Here is a 21,416-nt window from a genome sequence, read left to right on the forward strand (position 1 = left end):
GACTATATTGGGGGAGGTGAATATGGACATAAATATTATAAGATGTTTTGGAAATATCTATAATAATAGTTAACTATTTTTATGTATTGGAAGTGTTTAGTATAAGTATATTTTCTTTTATGTCAAGTGAGAAGGTGTAGAGACATGATAAAAGGTTGAGAATTATTCATCGTATCTAATTTGAAATTTTGAGAAATTTTGTATTGAAGTTGGTAATGACGAAGTTAAGATTGAGATTATATTAATGTTAGCAAGTGGTTGGAACAACTAAGTGATTGATCATGACAAGGAAGTGAATGTTGAAGTTAGAGTAGGTAGCTAAGGGGTTTCTTCATTTCTATGTTTGATCAAGTGCTAAAGATTATTTCATTTTTCTCCGCTACATTCCTATATGATTCCCAAATTATATATGTTATTATATGTCTATTACACCCTTGTGATAATTAATGGTGGCTTGTGTGAAATGAATTAAACATCACACACTAAAGCTTGATTCTTAAGCTAGAAGTATTAAATAGTCAAACTTGACTTAGTTTCTTCAAGCTTAATATTTCCATTAGTATGTGATGTCTAAGGATAACATGTTTGTGTGTGTTTCTTATCGAGGCCCCATAATAGAACCCTGCAATATTACCTCTAAAAATATTCCTTATATTTATTATTAAATTAATATTAGAATATATTGATGTTATAATGTTTTTTATATGAATACAATGTTTATATTATCTTTGATATGATGCTTTCTATTATTTATTGAATAAATAGAAAACAAGACATTGAACCCATTACAACCAAACGTCTAAAGGGCGAGTTACATAGGAAAAAGAAAAGCCACCTACAAAGTTACATAGGCATCAATAGACAACTTCCAAAAGATAAATAATACTAAAAATAACCCCACATCAAGAGTAGGACAAACTTTCACACACATCTCAAGGGTGAGTTTGGGAAGATTATGAAGAAAGAACTTTCCTACAATGACTAGAAATAGCCCAAGCAATATTGTCTCCTACAAAATCATTGCAAGGTGAATCAAGAGGGTTTGAAACCCTTATAAAGGTCTTATCAACACATGAAAATGTAGTAGCTTAAGAAGAAGAAAGATGGGCATCATCCACCATAGGGTGGAGGTGAATAGGAGAAACAAGAAAAGAAAGTTGCAAGAATGGGGCAAAAGGTTCCTCAACAAGGTACATAGGGCATGAAATGTTTGCATTCAAGTGATATAGAAAATGGTAATCAATGGTAGAACACCAATTTCCTCTATACATTAGAATGCAAAGCCCCCAACAAAGTGAATGTAACTAGCAAAACTAAAAGAGTAAGAGTGCCAAATGTGGTATGTAAATGAAAGTAATGTAGATATGATGTGTAAGAGTAATTAGAAGATGGAAATAGTATTAGAATGTAAAGCCCACCAAGATAACTGAGGGGGTGGGGGGTGAATCAGTTATGCAATTAAACTAACTCTCAATATCCTTTTAATTATGAAACATGTAAACAATATATGTAACAACCATAAAAAGATAATTACTATGGTTCCACAACACACACACCATTTTTAAACTAAAAAATGGGAACCCCCATTTGTTTTCTTGTAGGTCATGAAAATTTTCTCTTCAGAACAGGACATCTTCTAAGATGTGTGGGGGAGTGGGAGTACTATGACCTAGGTCTAGAGATCAAGAAAAAATGTCATCATCTGAATCTAGCAACTGAAAGCAAAAATTTCATTGCACTTGCACACCTACCCAAGGTACACAACCTTTAGTTAGTCATCCTAGTCACCAAATGCCAAAGTGCACACTTGTGGATGTGTGCACCTTAGCACTACAACATTTGGGGTCAAATTGAGATGGTGGTGTAATTTTTGGTGATTTTCATATGTTTTTTTGCAATTATCCTTGAAGTTGTTGCAATACTAATGTTGGCATCATAATTGCAATGCCTTCACGAGTATAAAACAAAAAGAAAACATGACATAAATCATTCCTCATTTGTTTTGATTGTGGAGACTTGTGAACAAAAGAGGGTGGAGAGCTTTGAATGTTGTCATGCCCTTGTGAATGGTGTATTTTGTTGTTGTGACCTCCATGTTGGAAATACAATAGCAAAGTAAACTTTGAGAGGCGGGGTGGGGGTGGGGGGGTGGTGAATCAACACTTAAAACTTTTAACCTCTAAAACTATTCACCATGCATCCACCTCACAATCTATGCCTATAAACTTAAATACCAAATTAAGCATACACATCCATAGCATGAAAGAAAATATTCAACACATGTATGACACAAGACATTTTGTTACCCAAAAACTCTTCGAGGAGAAGGTAAAACTGGGGTGGGGATCACACCCACAAATCTTCACTATTGCAGTAATAAAGTGTATCCAATGAAGGTTATAATGTTTGACCATGAAACATGATCTACCCTATGAAAGGTCTACCTTGTTAAAGGCTTACAAGATTATTAGATCTTACCCTATTAAATGATTTAAACACCCTACTAAAAGTGTGCCTGGTAAGAGGACTTTAACTTACAATGAAGTAAGACCCTATTAAAGGATTTGCAATAACTTGTTAAAGACTACTCTATTAAGAGATTTAACTAATTCACCTGTTAAAATGTCTTAGCAATGATCCTTCAGTTAGTACTCTATTGCTTGATGTTAGATCACCTCTATATTGATGTGTACTTGATCCTTTCTGATCAGACGTACCTTTGTTGTCCTCTGATTCCTTTCTCGTGTTCTCCTTTAACTAATTCTGTAATATAACTCAATTCATAACACCTTAATCATGATGAATGCTCTATTTGCGCATGCAAACTCTCTTCAATTCTCCTTAGAATTTCTTAGAGATTTTAGGGTTTGTCTTCCTTAAGAATACCTAGGTGATTTAGGGTTAGGTATTAATCAACGATCGTGATTCACCCATATTATCACTTAAACCTTCCCTTTTTTTGATTGGATACATGTAATGCATAGGGATTCACAATTAAGATTCGTCCTTATCAACAAAGATCATAAAACAATACTTAAGTCATCTCAAAAATGGTTTACATAGAAGTTTGTGCCAATACAAACAACTATGTCAAAACTACATTTCTTGGCATCTGAAGTCCTTGGTGTTCAACACTAACTATGACTTCAATGTTGTCACTCAACATCTAAATGACTCAACATGCACTTCTTACTTGACACTTGAATCACTCGGCACATACTATCTTTTCAGCATTTGAGTGACTTGGCACTTGAGTGGCTCAACATTCACTATTTACTTGGCATGCACTATCTTATATGTTATGCTTGGCATATGTTACTTGTTCGACATGAATTAAGTAAATGACTTAAGTGTATGTACACTCATTTGTCAAAACCAATTCGAGATCAACAATCTCCCCCTTTGACATGAGTGCCAAAAACACTTGGTCATGCATTAATGATCTTATTCTTACAAGAATAACTTAGATATCTAGTATCTATTTGGCTTCTATACAAAAATTTTAAAATATAAAAATTTTGCAACACATGACTTATCAGTCATACCTCAAAATTTCACAACTCCCTCTAAGTTGATTATTTTGTGTTATACTTTGTATCTAAACCAAAATATTTCTCCTGCTGAGTAGATTGTTTGTCTCTTTGTCTTTGTCTTTGTCTCCCCCATACTCATTCTCATTACTTGTTCTCTTACTCCCCCTTTTCTCTTACTCCCCCTTTTTCCTTACTCCCCTTTTTTGACACTTATGTCAATGGGTTATACACTAATATTTTTTTTTTCCAAAAATGGTTTGTAGATCTCTAGTATAATCTTTAGAGCTACATCCCAATTATCGCAAGCTACCTCGAATTAATTGATTTGGATAGCCAGCTCAATAGCAAGGTGTACTTTTCCTTCATGTGTAGAAAGATGAGGATCTTTCTTCATGAGATTTTCAATTTAGGCTAGTTCGTTGTGTAGTATCTCCATGTGTGGAGTCAATGTAGACTGGATGCATATCAATTTAGCCCTGATATTGACTTCATCTACATGTAATGTTGCTAACTAACTTTGGGAATGTACGAGGGTGTTGAAGTGTTTCTCACTTTGGGCTAGAGACTTTGGTAGAGTCACGCCAGATGTTTTCATAATGCTCTCCAAGTTTAGGATATGACTCCTAACTTCCCTTGTGAAGAGTGTAGTATTATTCAATTTGGTATACAAAGATAAAATATTCTCTTGTATATTCTTCAAATTCTCTATTTTGGTTAAAAATTCAACCTATGTTGGTGTGATAGCACTTGATATCTTTTCATTGACCTTATGTTGGAACTTTCTCTCAGACCATTCAATTATTTTGACATTAGAATCTAGGTTTGTGTCATTTAGATTCTCCACTAAGTTGGTTAACTATTTTATTATTGGCTTGTTTTCCTCTAGAGCTAGTAGACCAAATGCATCAATAAAAATGTCTTTGATATCAATCAAAGCTTGCTTCTACCTAATCTCCTATCTGAGAAATTTTTGGTTCTTCTTCTTTGCTAGGGCTTCCTAGAGTATGCCCATCTACTTAATAGTAATAGTTGCATAATCAAATTTTGGCAACTCAATTACTTCATCTAGATTTGCATCAACAAATGATGTAATTTTAGCTTCCTTGAATGTTCTTGGACTTGGCCTTGAGGATTGTAATGGTGTAGCTTCTATGCTTAGCCTTTGAAGAGCTTGACTAGGAGAAGTGGTAGATTCTAGTAATTTTTTTGATAAGAAAAAGAAGTTTTACAGGGACCCTGACACCCAAAAGTTAAAACATATCCAAGGTTAATAATAAGTAGAAAAATCCCAGCCAAACATTATAACAAGTCATAAGGCTGATAATAAGCAAGATAGCCTAGCCATGAAACAAAGGCCAACCAAAGGGCCAGTACAACTAAATTCAAAAAGCCAAAACTAGAAAAAGCCAGCTAGAAAAGAAATAGTAGAAACCTAATAGAAAAAGACATGCATAAGAAAACCAATATTACTCATTTGTCTTTCTCTCGAGCTCTTGCATCATCTATGCTAGTTCATAGACTTTGTGAGTCTCCTTAGCCATCTACTCCTGAATCTTTTGATCTTCCCAATCCAAGCTACTAAAAATTATTTATGTCGTCACATCCTCTTCCATCCTAGCTCTTTCCCTATCCTTTTCCTCAGCCTCATCCAACAAACCTCTGGCTTTCAACATTTTAGTGAGGAATAAAATGTTATCATTGATAGAGTTAAGAATGGAAATCATTTAATTTTCCAAGTTATGATTATAGTTTTCTAGATGTTGGATTCTCTTCTTAGCCAAACTAAGATGATCCCCCTAATCCTTCTAATTTCCCTGATCTAGCTCCTTCCTTTTGTTTTCCAGTTGGCCAATTTTTTCTGTGAACTCTTCCAATTTGTGGAAAAGCCATTTGATTGACCTAGAATTGTTGATCATGCTATTTCTAGCATTATTCAAAAAATTCAAGCTAGTTTCCTGAGCATTATCCATTATTGCCACCATAGCAGGATCAATGAGATACTCGAACTGGAGCTGACCATATTTTTCTTCCAAAATTTGGGCATTCATTGTCTCTCTAACAATAACCATTTTGGTTGTTCTAACATTGAAATTTATCTAGGCCTTTCGCCTATCCTTCATAACCACCTCTCCTCCCTCACCATCAAATTTCTCCTTCTCTAGTTCTTGAGGATGAATAGGGGAAAGAGGAATGGTAGAGATATCTAGCCCTGAACCCAAAATCCCCTCAACATCCTTCTCCTTTGACCTCCTCCATTTTTTAGCCACTGGTTCCTCTTTCTTAATTTTCATCTCCTCCTCATCCTCTTCATCAGATTTCAAAACCTCCCCTTCCTCTTTTTCATCTACATTGTCCTTGCTAGAAGTATTAGACCCATGTCCTCTAGGGCTCTTCCTACTTGGGGTAATAGATGAGGGTGATTTCTTCTTCGACTCTTTGGCCTTCTTACTAGAGGAAATGTTTTCATCACCCTCTAAATTGATACTTTGGACATCCTCCATATCAGAAGAAAAGCTAGAGTTACCTGAATCCACAGAAGCTTCTTCACCTTGCTGAGGAGATTTGCTAATGGTTTGAGCTTTAAAATACTCATAAATTAGAAGCAATAATCCCTCATGCAAGGCAAGATTCACTGAGGGTTTTTTCTTGAACCCAATGATAGCCTTAGTCATGGAAGTAAATAAATAAAAGAGCAAAGAAATCTTGATGCCATGGCAAAAATGATTGAGAAGAACCAAGTGATGAGTTCTCACTCTATCAAATCAAGTATCCAAAGAAATGTACTCTATAACAACCCGTAAAACATACCTCCATATTTTTTTGATAGAGTCCATTTCATAGTACATTTCACATTTTACAAGTTCATTCCTCTCCTCTAAGTTCTTTGTGAAATCCTTGACAACATTCACTGACATCTTCTTGTCTCTATAAAATTTAAACCCCTCAACCAGAATTTTAGAAACAAGAGCAATGACATCCTCTATAATTTGAAAAAAAAACCCCTCCACTTTAATGCTCCCATCCTTCCAAGAATTTATCATATTGTTTGTGACCACTGGGTCGAAACCATGGAGTTTAGAAATAAAAATTGCTATAGCTCCCTTCTCCAATTTCTCCCAAACTTTTACCCTTTATTTCCATTTTTTTGTTTCACCCACAAATTCCTTCCTACTTTTCTCCCCCACTATTTCAAAGCTCTCTGCAAAAAAAATTCTCATAAACATCAACCTCTAAGAACCCTTCTCAAGCCTTTGAACACCCTAGATTTCGATACTCTAATAAGTGCCAATATATTTTTTGATACCCTAGAAAAGATAGTAGAGGATGAAGAAATCAACCCACAAAACATGTCGATATGACACAAATAACCTTACCTAATTGTGTTTTCCATAAATGCCATAATTGCAAAAACTCACCCCCAAAATACCATTTATGATCATTATTACAATAAGATTTCCATCGTACCTCCTTGGATTTTTTCCAGCTCAATAAGACTCTTCGCTTCTTCTAGAATATTCCCACTAGAATTCCAAATCATCAGCTTGTCTTGCTTCACTACTTCATTGGCAAACTAGTCTTTCATTAGATTAGCCTCCCTATAAACATGGGTGACATGGACACATTCAAAAGTTTCAAGGAAATTGTGGGTCTCTTTAATGAGATTAGCTATAGACCATGAAGGTTGAGTGATTCCTTTAATACATCTAATAATATTATTTAAAATCCCCCTTCAACCATAATTTTTCAATCTCCATGTCCAAGGCCAATTTCACTATGTGACGAGCAACACTAGCTTCTGCAAAATGGTTAGTCTAGAAACCCAAAGGATGAGAAAAAGTTGCCACCTCTCCACCATAATTATTTCTAATGATACCTCCACAACCTAAAGGTCTAGGGTTTCCTTTATGCCATCTCTCAGGAGGGAGTAGCCATTTCACCTCCTATCTTTTTGTCCTCCTATCCTTATCTTTCTCCTTCTTGTTACCACAATTTTCAATATCTCCCCCCTTCCTAACGTAGTAGTTTTCCTTTATGTTTCTATAAATATTTTCCCCTAGAACATAAGCAGGTTCCTCTCTATCTCTAAAAATTCTATTGTTTTTTTCCTTCCAGACTCCCCAACAGAAATGAGGCAAAGTCTAAGTGCTTAAATCCTACATATCTGAGCCTTTGAACATACTTATCCAGTGGAAAAAGAAATCTAGAAGATTACCTAGTTTGCACCAGCTTACCACAAGATTCTCTGTTAAGTTGTCCCAAACCTCCTTGAGTAAGGACAGTGGATAAACCTATGATTGACTGATTCCAATTGGTTTTTACAAAGGATACACCTATTGGGCATTAGATGTCCTCTTTTTATTAAATTATCTTGAGTAAGAATTTTGTCTTGCAAGGCCAACCAATAAAAAATATTTTTTTTGGGGGTAAAACCAAGTAACTAGGCTTTCGTCCAAGGGGGTTTCTCATTCAAGCTCCAACGGGAGTTATAACCCAATGCCACCGAGTAACAACCATCAAGGTTGTCACCCCAACTTAACTCATCCCTCTTATTGCTAATAACCATAGAGTTCAACATTGTCATAATCGTCTTGAGATCCTCAGAGATGATAGATAAGTCTCTCCATCCTTGGTCAAATCTATAATCACTAACTTTCAAACCAAATTTCCTAATACAATCATTAGCCCAGATTTCAAATATTAGATTATTTATAAGAGGTCCTTGAATCAATCAATTGTCATGCTAGAAGAGAATTTCCTCCCCATTACCCAGTTTCCAAATAACCTTAGCCTTGGCTAGGTCACTTGCCTTAAGAATACCATTCCAAATAATAGACCCATTCGGGATGTCTTCATTGTTAAGCAAGACTTGAATAGTAGGTCTTCTGATATACTTATTAACAAAGATATCTCTCCATTCCCCTGTACTATTAAAAATGCACCAAATCTATTTTTCTAGGAGATCCATATTGAGATGTTTTAATTTCCTAATTCTTAGTCCCCCATAGCACTTAGGAAGACAAACATTATCCCAAGCCACAAGGGGATATCTTTTTCGACCTTCAAGACTCAACCGCATAAAATCTCTTTAAATATTTTCCATTTTCTCTACAAATTTTACATAAATCCCAAAGAGGCTCAAGGCATACATTGGGAGATTCTAATGAGTAGATTTAACCAAAAGGCACTTGTCTACTTGACTAAGAGAAGATTCTTTCTATTCCACCAGCTTCTTACTAAACTTGTCAATGATCCCATTCTAGAAGGAATTAGGAGGCTTAATACCCAAAGGGAGACCAAGATAACTAGAAGGAAGCTTTCCCACACCACACCCAAGTATCCTCACAATTTTCCTCTACCTGTCCTCTGGAGTATTAATGAAGAAAGTTGAGCTTTTATCCCAATGTATTAACTATCCTAATCCTCTAGTATATAGATCTAGAATCTCCTTCATCACCTTTGCCTCCTTGACTGAAGCTTCCCCTCCCATAATAGTGTCATCCACAAACTGTTGATGGGAAAAAGGGTCACACCTAGAGGATTGTTTAATCCCTTTAAGTCTCTCCTCTTGTTTTTACTTCTCAATTAACCTTCCAATACTTTCAGCCAAAATAATGAACAAAATAGGCGAAAGAGGATCCCCCTGCCTAAGCCCTCTCAAGGCTTTGAAAAAATCAAAAGGAACTCCATTAACCAAAATTGCAAGAGAAGTAGAAATAAGCTGAGAAATAAGCTTGCAAACTTTCTGATCAAAGATAATAGCCTGAAGCACCAAACCAAGGAAAGTTCAGTCAACCTGATCATAGGCTTTAGAAAGATCCAGCTTAAGGAGCATTCCATCTCTTTTTCCAGCTTCCATAGAATAAGTCACTTCATGCACCATCATGATTGAATCCAAAATATGTCTTCCAGGGAAAATCTCGTCTATTGCTAAGATATAATCAAAGGAAGAATTTTAAGAATTCTAGAGGTTAGCACCTTTGAAATAATCTTGTAGAAAGAGTTACAAAGACTGATATGTCTAAGTTTATCCAAAGAGTCAATCCCTAGGACTTTAGGAATAAGGACCAAAAAGATTGAATTGATCTCTTTTAGAATGCTTCTAGCTCCAAAAATTTTTTGGATAGCCTTCACCACATCTTCCATAACCACCTCCCAAAAAATTTGGAAAAAGAAAGTTGGAAAACCATCCAGACTAGAGGACTTATTTGCACGCAGAGAAAATAAATATTCTTTGACTTCCTACACATTTGGAATAGCTCTCAACATTTTATTATGATGTGGTTGGATTATTTGTGGAAGACATGAGACAATTTCATTCTGATCCAACTCTAAGAACAAGGGATCCAAGGATTGAAGAGAAGAGAAAAAAAGTAACAGCCTCAGTAGAAATTTCATTCTCTTTAGTCAAAAGATCCTGACCCTTTTTTAACCTTGAAATTCTATTATTGGCTCTATGCTTTAGAGTAGAAATGTGGAAGAACCTAGTGTTTTGATCCCCCTCTTTCAACCAACTAATTCTTGATCTTTGCCTCTGGAACTTCTCTTCTTTACTTATAATATTGTGTAGGTTACTCAAAATAGACAACTCAACATTCTTGTTCAAATCATTATACCCTTCCTATTGAATAGTATCCTAAATTAAGGTGAGTTTGATAGATAGATCATCTTTATCATGAAAAATATGGCCAAAATCTGTCTTATTCTAGACTTTCATCATTCATTTCACATTACTCAACTTCTTCGCAACTCTAAAAATTGTTGTTCCTTCCACTTCCATCCCCCACCAATGGAAAATATTATTCAATAAGTCTTGATGTGATGTCCACATCTTTTCAAACTGAAAAGGGAAGTTCCTCTTTGGTTCAATAGAGACAACTAAGAGGGATATAGGGGAGTGATCAGAGCCAACTCTAGGAAGCAAAGATAGCTTGTAGGAGAAAGACTATAGCCAATCCAAAGAGATAAGGGCTCTATCCAACCAAACCTTAATGCAATCCCTACCAATTCTTTTATTGGACCAGGTAAAAGCACCACCCAACAGATCCATATCCAAATAAGCTAGGCTATTTATAAAATTGGAGAGATCCATTTTTCTTTCCCATTCTAGAGCCAAACCTCCTAGCTTCTCCTCATCCATTAACAGAGTATTGAAGTCCCTCATAATAATACCTTTTTTTATGTTACTAGTCTAAACCATATCACAAACTTTAGACCAATAACACTTCCTCTCCCTTTTGGAGTTAGGGGCATAGACATTGAAAAGGAACCAGATATCACTAGAGAACATATGAAACACTTTACAAAAAAGGTTATTTCCATCATTGTACAGAATAGTAAATCTGAACTGCTTGTTATTGAAAAGGGTAAGTAAACCTCCAGATGCTCCTTTAGAATTTGAGGTCTCCCCACTCATATTATTGCTGAAAGACATTTTACTCAAGCTCTCTTTCTTCATTTTTGTTTCTTGTGTCATCAAAATATCAGGTCTCTAATCTCTAATCATATTCCTAATGATTTCCTAATTATGGGCTCCATCAAGGCCCCTAATATTCCAAGAAATTATCTTCATTTAAAACTAGAGGTACACTCCAAAAGAGTTCTTTGGCTCCCATTTGCCACACTTATTTTGGTCTCATCTTGTCTAACTTGGCTAGCAGATCTCCTTCCTCTTGCTCTTGACCTTACTCCCACATCTAGTTTGCTATGACTCCTAGTCTCAGCTGGCAAAATTGGGGAGGGCTCCCAACTAATTTTCTTTTTAGGCTTTAGAGATAAGGAGTTATCCCTCTCTAATCTCTTTTCCAGATTACATGAAACATTTTGGTCCTTCCTCGGAGACAAGGGGAGACCCAAGACATCCTCTTTTTGTTCCCTCACTAACTCCCCTTTAGTATTCAAGGCTTGCTCCCCCACTCTTTGTGTTTGGGAATCTAACAAAATAATTTCCTGAGATTGACCCTCATACTCTGTCCTGTTCTCCTTCCTCAATACTTGAGAAGGGACCAATATTTCTCAATTAGCCTCCCTAACTTTTGAGAATCCAGGATTCTTTATTAATTCTTCCTCCTCTCTTTCAAATAAAACATTTTTAACTCTCTCATCTTCCCTTGAGACTCTGACGTCTGGCTCTTTCCCTCCTTTAGCAGGGCCTTCCATTGTCATAATTGGGTTTGCCACCTCAATAATCTTTGGTCTAGACATGACAACATCCACTCTCCTATCTTCCTTAGGATCATTCTGAGTCAATCTTTTCCCTCCTTTGATTGGGGCATTCAATACCTCAACTACCTAGATCTTCTGGCCACCCTTGATATCCTTTCTTTTCCAAATCTTTTTCTCCTTTCCTAGATTGGAAGAAGGAACCCTTTTCTTATTGGCTTTAACCTTTGGACATTGAATCGCCTTATGCCTAAATTTTAGATAGTGAAAACAAGCAAAATGAATACTCTCATAAACCAACTACTGAGTATGAGTTCCTAGCTTAGAGTGAAAGCTCACAACTTCTGGCATATCATCCCCTTCCTTGACGCTGATACATATCCTTGCATAAATTAATCTGCTTCTAGAAGCTATTATTGGGTCAATTGATAGAAGTTCCCCAAAGGAATTAGCCACTCACAAAAGCACATCCTCATTCTAGAATTCCAAAGGAAGCTCTAGAAGTCTAACCCAAACTGGTGCTTGCACAAAGAAAGATTCATTCAAATCTAGCTTTGATGACCATTTCTAAAGCACCAGGGTAGATCAACCAATACTCCAAGGACCTTCACACAGGATGTTTGACAAATCCTCTTTGCAAGTAAAATCAAAAGACAAGAAGCCTTTTGCCATAGCTATAACATTGACCTATCCTTTAAGGTTCCATTTCTTCTTAGTGAAACATTTCACTATGTCTTGTTGGAATTAAAGGTAGAGTAACTGAGAGGGGGTGTGAATCAGTTACTTACAAAAATTAATCCACAGATCCCTTAGATGTCTTAAAGGTCCAGTTACTACTAATACTCAATAAACATAACAAAAATGTTGTAACTCAGTAAATTAAACGGTTACTTATCTTCAAGCAAACTTGCATGCAATTGAAAACAAAATAAACACAAGAGACACTAGATTTAATGTGGAAATCCAATATGGGAAAAATCGCCAAGTAACTAGTCACCAATTTTTCACTCTTCTGAAGTGAGCCCTTTTAGGAACCAACCCTATTAAAGGTTACAATACACATTGTTAGGTGTGACCCTATTAGAGGATTTAATCACCCTATTAGGAGTGTCCTTGCAAGAGGTATTTAGAACAATTCAACAGAACTATCACCTTGTTAGACGATTTACAAAATGGCTGTTAAACCTACTCTATTAAGAGATTTGAAATCACTGCTACAATGGTTAGAAAGAAACAATGAATTGACCTGAACAAGATGCAACTGAATTTTTTGACTATAGGTCTCTTTTTAGCATCATTAGATCCTCCTTCATCAAATATAGCTTTGTTGCTCCTCAATGATCTTTGATCATCCTTTAAATTTGCTTCCACAATAATCAGTCTTCATATCACATTTATTCCACACACACTTTCACTTCACACTTAAAATTTGCAACTTGACTTCTTAATTATACCATTCAGATTGTCAAGTCAGCCCATTTACATGTTACATTTACCAATAAACCATACATCAATCAGCTACAAATATTACTCTAAACAAATAAATGTTATTTCATAAAACAATAAAATCCTTTACTGGCTGACCCTGCTCGATAAATACTGCTTACAAAAATTTCCTAAGTTAACCTTCTTGACTCGGTTAACATTGAAATATCTGTAAAATCCTTTGGCTGCCGAGTTTACTCAGTAAGAACTAAATTCCTTCACGAGAGCTCGGTAAGAATTGCTTCTACCACATTTCCTTTGATGACCAAGTGAGCTTGGTAAGAACTATTTCTGCTACATTTCCTTTGATGATCGAGTGAGCTCGGTAAGAACTGTTTCTGCCACATTTCCTTTGATGATCAAGTTAGCTTAGTAAGAACTATTTACTCGATAGATACTACAAGTTTTCTTTACTCACCTCCTGGGCTTGGTAGATTTTGTCCTTTTGCCTTGCTGACCTTTTGAGTTTAGTAGACTTTGTCCTTTGCCTTGTTGACCTTTTAAGCTCTATAGATTCTATCTGATGACTGATATGACAATTGTGTGACATCAAAGACAACACACAATTGAACAATTATATCCAACAATCTCCCTCTTTGGCATTGATGGCAACACAACATCTCATAGTAGAATGAAATTTGAAAACAAGTCTTTTACTGACAGAATACTTCACTTTCTTCTTCAAATACAGAAAACTCCTTCTTTCATAATAATCTCTCCCTCTTGCACAAACTCTTATTATTTTGTGAATTTCAAAAAGATATGATAGTATATTCATAAAGATATGACAATATATTCTCTCTCTTTGAAAACTCAAAACAACTAAATAGCATTGTACCTAATGTACTAATTCATATGCAATGTCTTCATTGGTTTGCTGCATCAACTGATAGATCTTCAATTCTATTTTTGTTGATGCATCACTAGAACTATATTTTAGTGAGCTTCAAATAGGGGAATGACTCCTAACTTACCTCTTAGATACAAGAATGCATCCTTAGGTAAAGGCTTTGTGAATATGTCAGCAATTTGTTCCTTTGTATGGACATATTCCAATCTTATTTCCTTTTCTTGCACCAATTCTCTAACAAAGTGATACTTTATGGCAATATGCTTGGTTTTTGAATGCATCACTAGATTCTTGGAGATGTTAATTGCACTTGTGTTATCACAAAACATAACAACATGTTCTTTGATTTCTTGTTTCATACCTTCCAATAATTGTTTAAACCACACAATGTTTGAGCAATTTACTATTGTTGCAACATATTCAGCCTCTATTGTGGATTGAGATGTACAATTCTACTTTTTGCTTGTCTAAGAAACCAACTTTTTTTCAAGAAAGAAAGCTCCTCCACTTGTGCTCTTTCTATCATCAATATTTCCTGCCCAATCTACATTAGTGAACACATTTAAATCCATATTTCCTTCGAGTTTATACCATAATCCATATTATTTAGTTCCTTTTAAGTATCTCATGATCCTTTTGATTGCCATCATGTGATTTTCTTTTGATTTTGCTGAGAATCTTGCTACAATTCCTACTACAAGGGAAATGTCTAGTCTTGTGTGCACTAAATATTGCAACTTTTCAATCATAGATCTATACAATGTCTGATCTACTTCCTTTCATTCATCATCCTTGGTAATTTTTAATCCAGTACACATAGGAGTCCCAACTAGTTTGCAATCTTCCATAACAAACTTTTTTAGTATCTCCTTGATGTATTTAGATTGAGTGATGTAGATGTCATTCATATTCTGTTGAATTTGAAGACCAACAAAGAATTTGATTTCACCAAACATTGACATTTCAAATTTCTTGTTCATTTGTTCTGAAAATATTTTGCAAAGATCATCATTTCTTGTGAACAAAGTATCATCTACAAATATTTCTACCAAAATAATCTTATTATCTGGTCCTTCTTTTATGTACAAACTACTATTGTCATTAGTTCTTTGAAAACCAATCTGAATAAGATAGTTATGCAATCTTTCATACCATGCTCTAGGGGCTTGTTTCAGACCATATAATGCTTTATGCAATTTTTAGACCATGTCCTTCTTGTCTGGATCAACAAAACCTTTAGGTTATTCAATGTAAACCTCTTCATCCAATATGCCATTGAGAAATGCTGACTTGACATCCATCTGATAAACTTTGAATCTTTTGAATGCGACATATGCAAGTAAGGTTCTGACACCTTCCAATATTGCAATAGGAGAAAAAGTTTCTCCATAGTCTACACCTTCTTCTTGAGAGTATCCTTTGCATACTAGTCTAGCTTTGTTCCTTGATACCTTACCATCTTCATTTAGTTTGTTTCTGAATACCCACTTTGTTCCAATCACATTTTTTTTCTTTGGTTCTAGGTACAAGAGTCCATGTTTTTTTTTTCTCTATCTGTTCTATCTCTGCATTCATAGCTTCAATCCAACTTTAATTGTCTAGTGCATCTTTGACATTTCTAGGTTCAAAATCAGCAAGTAAACAAGTGCCTTTCAACTTACTTCTTGTCATTGTTCCTTCTGATTTATGTCCAATGATCTGATCTAGTGCATGATGCTTTCTGACATACTTGGCTAACACAGGCTCCTTGCCTTTTGAATTACTTGCATTGTTATCCTTCTGTGTCTCAACTTCTAGTTCTGATTCTAGCTTTTCTGGCTCGGTAGATGCTAACTCGGTAGCTTCTATTTGCAACTTGGATTCTTGTAGCTCGGTAGGTACTGACTTGGTTTGAACTTCTTGTGACTCGGTTAATGAAGACTCTAGAGTTGAGGATTCCCAATTAATAGGTATGCTTGGCATTATATCACGTTCCATGTAAACAAATCTTATGTAGTCTTCAGGTTCTTTTATGCTTTCATCTTCTATTCCTTTTGCAAACTCGTCAACTTTTAGATGTGCACTTTCTATGACTTTGTGAGTAGATAAGTTAAAACATCTATATGCTTTTCTTTTGCAAGAGTATCCCAAAAATATTCCTTCATCACTTTTTACATCAAATTTACTTTTTCTAGATTCTTTCAAAATGTAATATTTACTTCCAAATACTTTTAGATAACTTACATTGGGTTTGTAGCAATACCACAACTCATAGGGATTTTTGAATGAGTCCTTTTTCAGCTATACTCGGTTCAAGGTATGAACTGCAATGCTGATAGCTTCTTTCCAATATTTGATTGCAATTCCTTTCTCAATCATTAAGGTTCTTGCATAATCCATGATAGATCTGTTCCTTCTATTTGCTATTTCATTTTGTTTAGGAGCTCCAGGTGCTGAAACCTATCTTTTGATTCCCCTTTCAATGAAAAAGTTATTGAACTCATGTGAAATAATTTCACCAACTCTATCAGACCTTAAGCATTTCATTCTTTTTCTTGTTTCCTTTTCTACTCTGGCCAAATACCATTTGAACTTTTCAAATGCTTCTAATTTCTCTTTTAGGTATATGATAGTCATCATTCTTGAATAATCGTCAACAAAGAGAATGAAGAATTTTTCACCATTATAACTTTCAATGTCAATAGGTCCACACAAATTAGTATGCACAATTTCTAGAACTTCTTCAGTCTAATAGTTCTTGCTTTTAAAATTAGTCTTTCCCATTTTACCAATTTGACAATTCTTGCATAGACCAACCTCAGGTTTCTTTATGTTAGGAATACCTCTTACTTTCCTAAATTTACTAATTTTTATCAAGTTGTCAAAGTTTACATGACATAACCTCTTATGCCATAACCAACTTTCTTCAATTTGAGCAATGAAACATGAAAATTCACTAAGTTCAAGATAAAATAAGTTACCTTTTGTTTGAGTGCCTGATCCAATCAGATTTCCTTTGCCATTCAGAAATATTGCTTTTCCATGCATAAATTCTACTTTGAATCCATTATTGAGTACTTGTGCCACACTCAACAAATTATTCTTTAGTCCTTCTACCCAATATGCATTATCACATACAAGTTCCTTGGTTGGTGAGATTCTTCCTTTTCCTCTTATACAACAAGGTTCATTGTTACCAAATCTTACACTACCACCATCATAGTCTTCAAAGTATTCAAACTTAGTTTTATCACTAGTCATGTAATGAGAACAACCACTATCTATGATCCATGTATCATTTCTGCTCATATGAGAAATGAGTGCTATTTCTTAATCATTATCAGATTCATCTTTCATAGTAATGTAGACAATTTCATCATCATCAGAATCATCAGAATCATTAGAATTTTTAGCCATGAAATATGTTTTCTTACCTTTATCCTTGAATGATTTGAATTCTTTCTTGCCATTGTACTAGTGACCTATCTTCTCATCTTTGTTCTTCTTATTTGGGCACTTGGTTGCAATATGTCCAATTTTTTCACAAGAAAAGCAGATTAGAGGAACCTTACCTTTGTATTTCCCTTTGCCTCTTGAATATTTTCTTGCTAGTAGAGTTTCAACCACCTCAATATCACTATCTAAACTTTGTTTTGATTCTTCTTCACTATCTGATTGTGGATCCTTCATCTCTTTCCATTTTTACTTTGAGTGAAAGCTTGGCTTCAAATGCTGATTCAATGTTCTTGATAGCTGGAACATAATTGTCATAGTTGTCTAGCTCAAATACAGTCAATCTTCCAACTATGACCTCTAAATTTATTTTATGGTTTGCCTCACATCTTCTTTCTTGAATTGCAGAGACTTTGATTGCATAAATGAGTAGTAGAGTTCTAAGAGCTTTACTTATAACTGTCTCTTCATTGATATCTCCTTTAGATGCTTTGATTGCACTAACACATGCTTTAACTCTTTCAACATACTTTGCAATGTTTTCATCCTCTCTCATCCTCATTTGATCAAATTGTCCTCTCAAACTTTATGCTTTGCTCTTCTCACATTATCATCTCCTCCATAGATCTCTTTCAGCTTGTTCCACATTTCAAAGGCAGTTTTGTAATCCTTGATGTCATCAAATTCTTCATAACTTAGAGAAGATGCTATATCTATCATCATGATGTTGTGAGTCTTCTTTTCAGAAATATCATTGATAGATAATATACTAGAAGGTTCTTTATATTTTTCATCGAGGTACTTTAGCCCTTTATCACCAATAAAAGCCAGATGAAGCTTCATCAATCCTTGCCATGCTAAGAAGTTGTCCCTATTAAGTCTTGGAATTTCCCTTTTGTAAGACATGCTAATCTTTAGCTTAGATCCTTGAAATCATTTCTTGTAAGCACCAAAAGCTCTGATACCAATTGTTGGAATTAAAGGTAGAGTAACTAAGATGGGGTGTGAATCAATTACCTACAAAAATTAATCCACATATCCCTTAGATGTCTTAAAGATCCAATTATTGTTGATACAATATCCTAAGCATGGCGAACACTCTGGTAGGAAAATTTGTAGGGCCAAGACCTAATATTGATGTAGTGAGGACATTTACCAGGAGAAAATGGGACCTTAAAGGGCATGTAGAAGTGACTGCTATGGCCAAAGGCTTCATGTCTTTCGAGTTCTCTTGCTCGGAAGATTTTTCTCGTATACTATGTGCTGGGAACTAGTCTTTGGGCAGATCCAACCTAATATTGCAAAAATGGACATCCAACTTGGATTTGAACAATGATTTCCAATCTCAGGTTCCAGTTTGGTTAAGACTTCCGGAACTTCCTTTGGAATATTGGCATGAGGATGTCTTTGATGGCATAGCCAGGACCTTTGGAGAGCTCCTCTCCATTGACCCTGTCACAACAGCTAAGAAAAGATTGAACTATGCAAGAATCTGTGTAGGAGTCATCGAAGGCCAGGACATGCCTCAAGTTTTAGAACTACAATCTTGTCTGGGAAACAGATCTCAAAAGATTGACTATGAAAGTGTGCCTTTTGCTTGTTTCCATTGTAAGAAGGCTGGCCACAAGGCTGGATCATGCCCACTTTTCAAAGGGAAGAGTACGGTGGGAAAGGCTCGTCCACAAGGGGGGATAAAAGATTCTCTAGATCCCAAAAAAGAATGGAGGAAAAAAGCATCGCAAGTCAAGGCAAATGGAGAGGCAGAAAGAAAAACAAATACTGCTCCTAATGCACCCCAAGAGGAATCAGGGCCTCCTCAGGCGACTGGAAACGTAGGAGGGGGAGAAGAGAAAGGAGTGAAAGACGATTCAACACCTCTCCCCAATGCCAAGGAATCTGAGAAGAAACCTGAGGAGACAGGTGAAAATATGACTCTTCCCCCTCTGGATTCTCAGGAGGATGACTTGAAACTATCCTTTGTCCCGAACTCCATGGAAGAACTAAAGGAGGGGGAACCCATGTCCTAGGACCCTAACCCGGTGTGTTGTCCCCCCCCTTAATAGTAAACAGAATCATAGAGAGGCTGTCTGCATCGACAATGGAAGATTTGGCGAGAATTGATGCTTGGCTGGACAAAGGACTAGAGGGAGAAGAGAATCCCTGGACAGAAGTCAGGAGTAGAAAGAAGAAGAATAGTAGGGACCCTTCTCCGATATCTCCCCCTTCTACTAGAAGCATGGCCAAGGCTGATCTCGGCCACAAATCTAACCTAGTGGGAAGGAAAAACAAGAATGAAATCAGGAAAGAGGAAGCCAGAAGAAACATTAAGGATGGTACGCAGCGCACCATCCAGGAAGCATGTTCAGTAGTTAAATCATGAAGATCTTATCTTGGAATATTCGTGGACTCAATGGAATCCACAAGCAAGAAGTTATTATAAATATGATAAGGGACCAAAGGCCTGATGTGTTTCTAATCCAGGAAACTAAAATGAAGAAGGAAAGGATGGAAAATATTAAGTTCAACAATAGCATGAAGGGCATAGCCTCTAACTCTGAAGGAGCGTCTGGAGGACTGCTGTTACTTTTCAATGATAAGTATTTCAATATAGTAGCTGAGTATGATGAAGATAACATTCTTTTCTGCAGAGTTCAACATTTGCACACCAATGATTCCTAGTTTTTAGTGAATATTTACGCCCCCAATAATAAGAGAGATAGAAAAAACTTCTGGACCAAAGTTGGTAATATGGTGCAAGATTGTGACATTAAGAAAGGTATAATCATGGGAGACTTTAACACACCACTAGAAGATAAAGAGAAAAAGGGAGGTATGCCCCCGGATTGGGAAAGTAAATAGGATCTTTCTAACTTCATAAACAATCTGGCCCTTATGGACGTAGAGCTTAAGGGCAGATCCTTTACCTGGTCAAACAAGAGAAAAGGCCATGATTGCATTCAGGTTAGGCTGGATAGAGCTCTTATATCTTCGGACTGGCTTCAATCCTTCAGCTGCAGACTATCTCTGCTTCCCAGAATTGGTTCGGATCACTCTTCCATTTCTCTTTTAGTTTCCCCTCTGGTACACAGGAGATACCATCCTTTCAGGTTTGAGAAAATGTGGACCTCTCACCCTGACCTCCTGGATAATATCAAGAAATGGTGGGGGATAGAGGTGGAGGGCTCAGCCATGTTCAGAGTCACTAGAAAACTTAGCAATGTGAAGAGGATGATTAAAATTTGGAACAAGTCTGATTTTGGTCACATCTTCCATGAAAAGAAAGAGTTATTTGATAATCTAACTATTATCCAAGAGTGCATTCAGAAGGAAGGTTATACTGAGACCAACAGGGTTTCGGAGCTCAAGACCCTGTCTGAAATTCATAACATTATTAATAAGGAAGAAAAATTTTGGAGGCAAAGATCGAGGATCACCTGGCTAAAGGAAGGAGATCGGAACACTAAGTTTTTTCACCTAACCACCCTCAAGCACCGTGCTAGTAACAGGATCTATGGTATCAGAAAGGGGCAGGAGCTGTTAATTGAAGAATCTGCCATCTCGGAAGAAGCTGTTTCCTTTTTCTCTAGCCTTCTCTCTGAGGACCCAATGCTTTCCATTTTGGACCAGGAGGATTTGTTACACTGTATCCCTCAGCTCATTCAACCTATCCATAATAAACAGCTCTGTGCTATTCCTAATGCTTCGGAAGTTAGAGAGGCTCTCTTTTCTTTGCCTGCTGACAAGGCTCCAGGCCCGGATGGTTTTCCCACTTTTTTCTTCCAAAGGTTCTGGCTGGTGATCATGGGAGAGGTTGTTCAGGCTGTCCAGGAATTCTTTGGAGCCAAATCTATTCTCAAAGAGCTAAACTCGACTTTTGTGGTTCTCATTCCTAAATCCCCTGGGGCGGACTCGTTGGACAACTTTAGACCTATTAGTCTGTGCAACTCACTCTACAA

The sequence above is a fragment of the Cupressus sempervirens genome, chromosome 5 (assembly GCF_028749045.1).
Source record: "Cupressus sempervirens isolate cs-2001-9-10 chromosome 5, ASM2874904v1, whole genome shotgun sequence".
In the NCBI taxonomy this organism is placed as follows: Eukaryota; Viridiplantae; Streptophyta; class Pinopsida; order Cupressales; family Cupressaceae; genus Cupressus; species Cupressus sempervirens.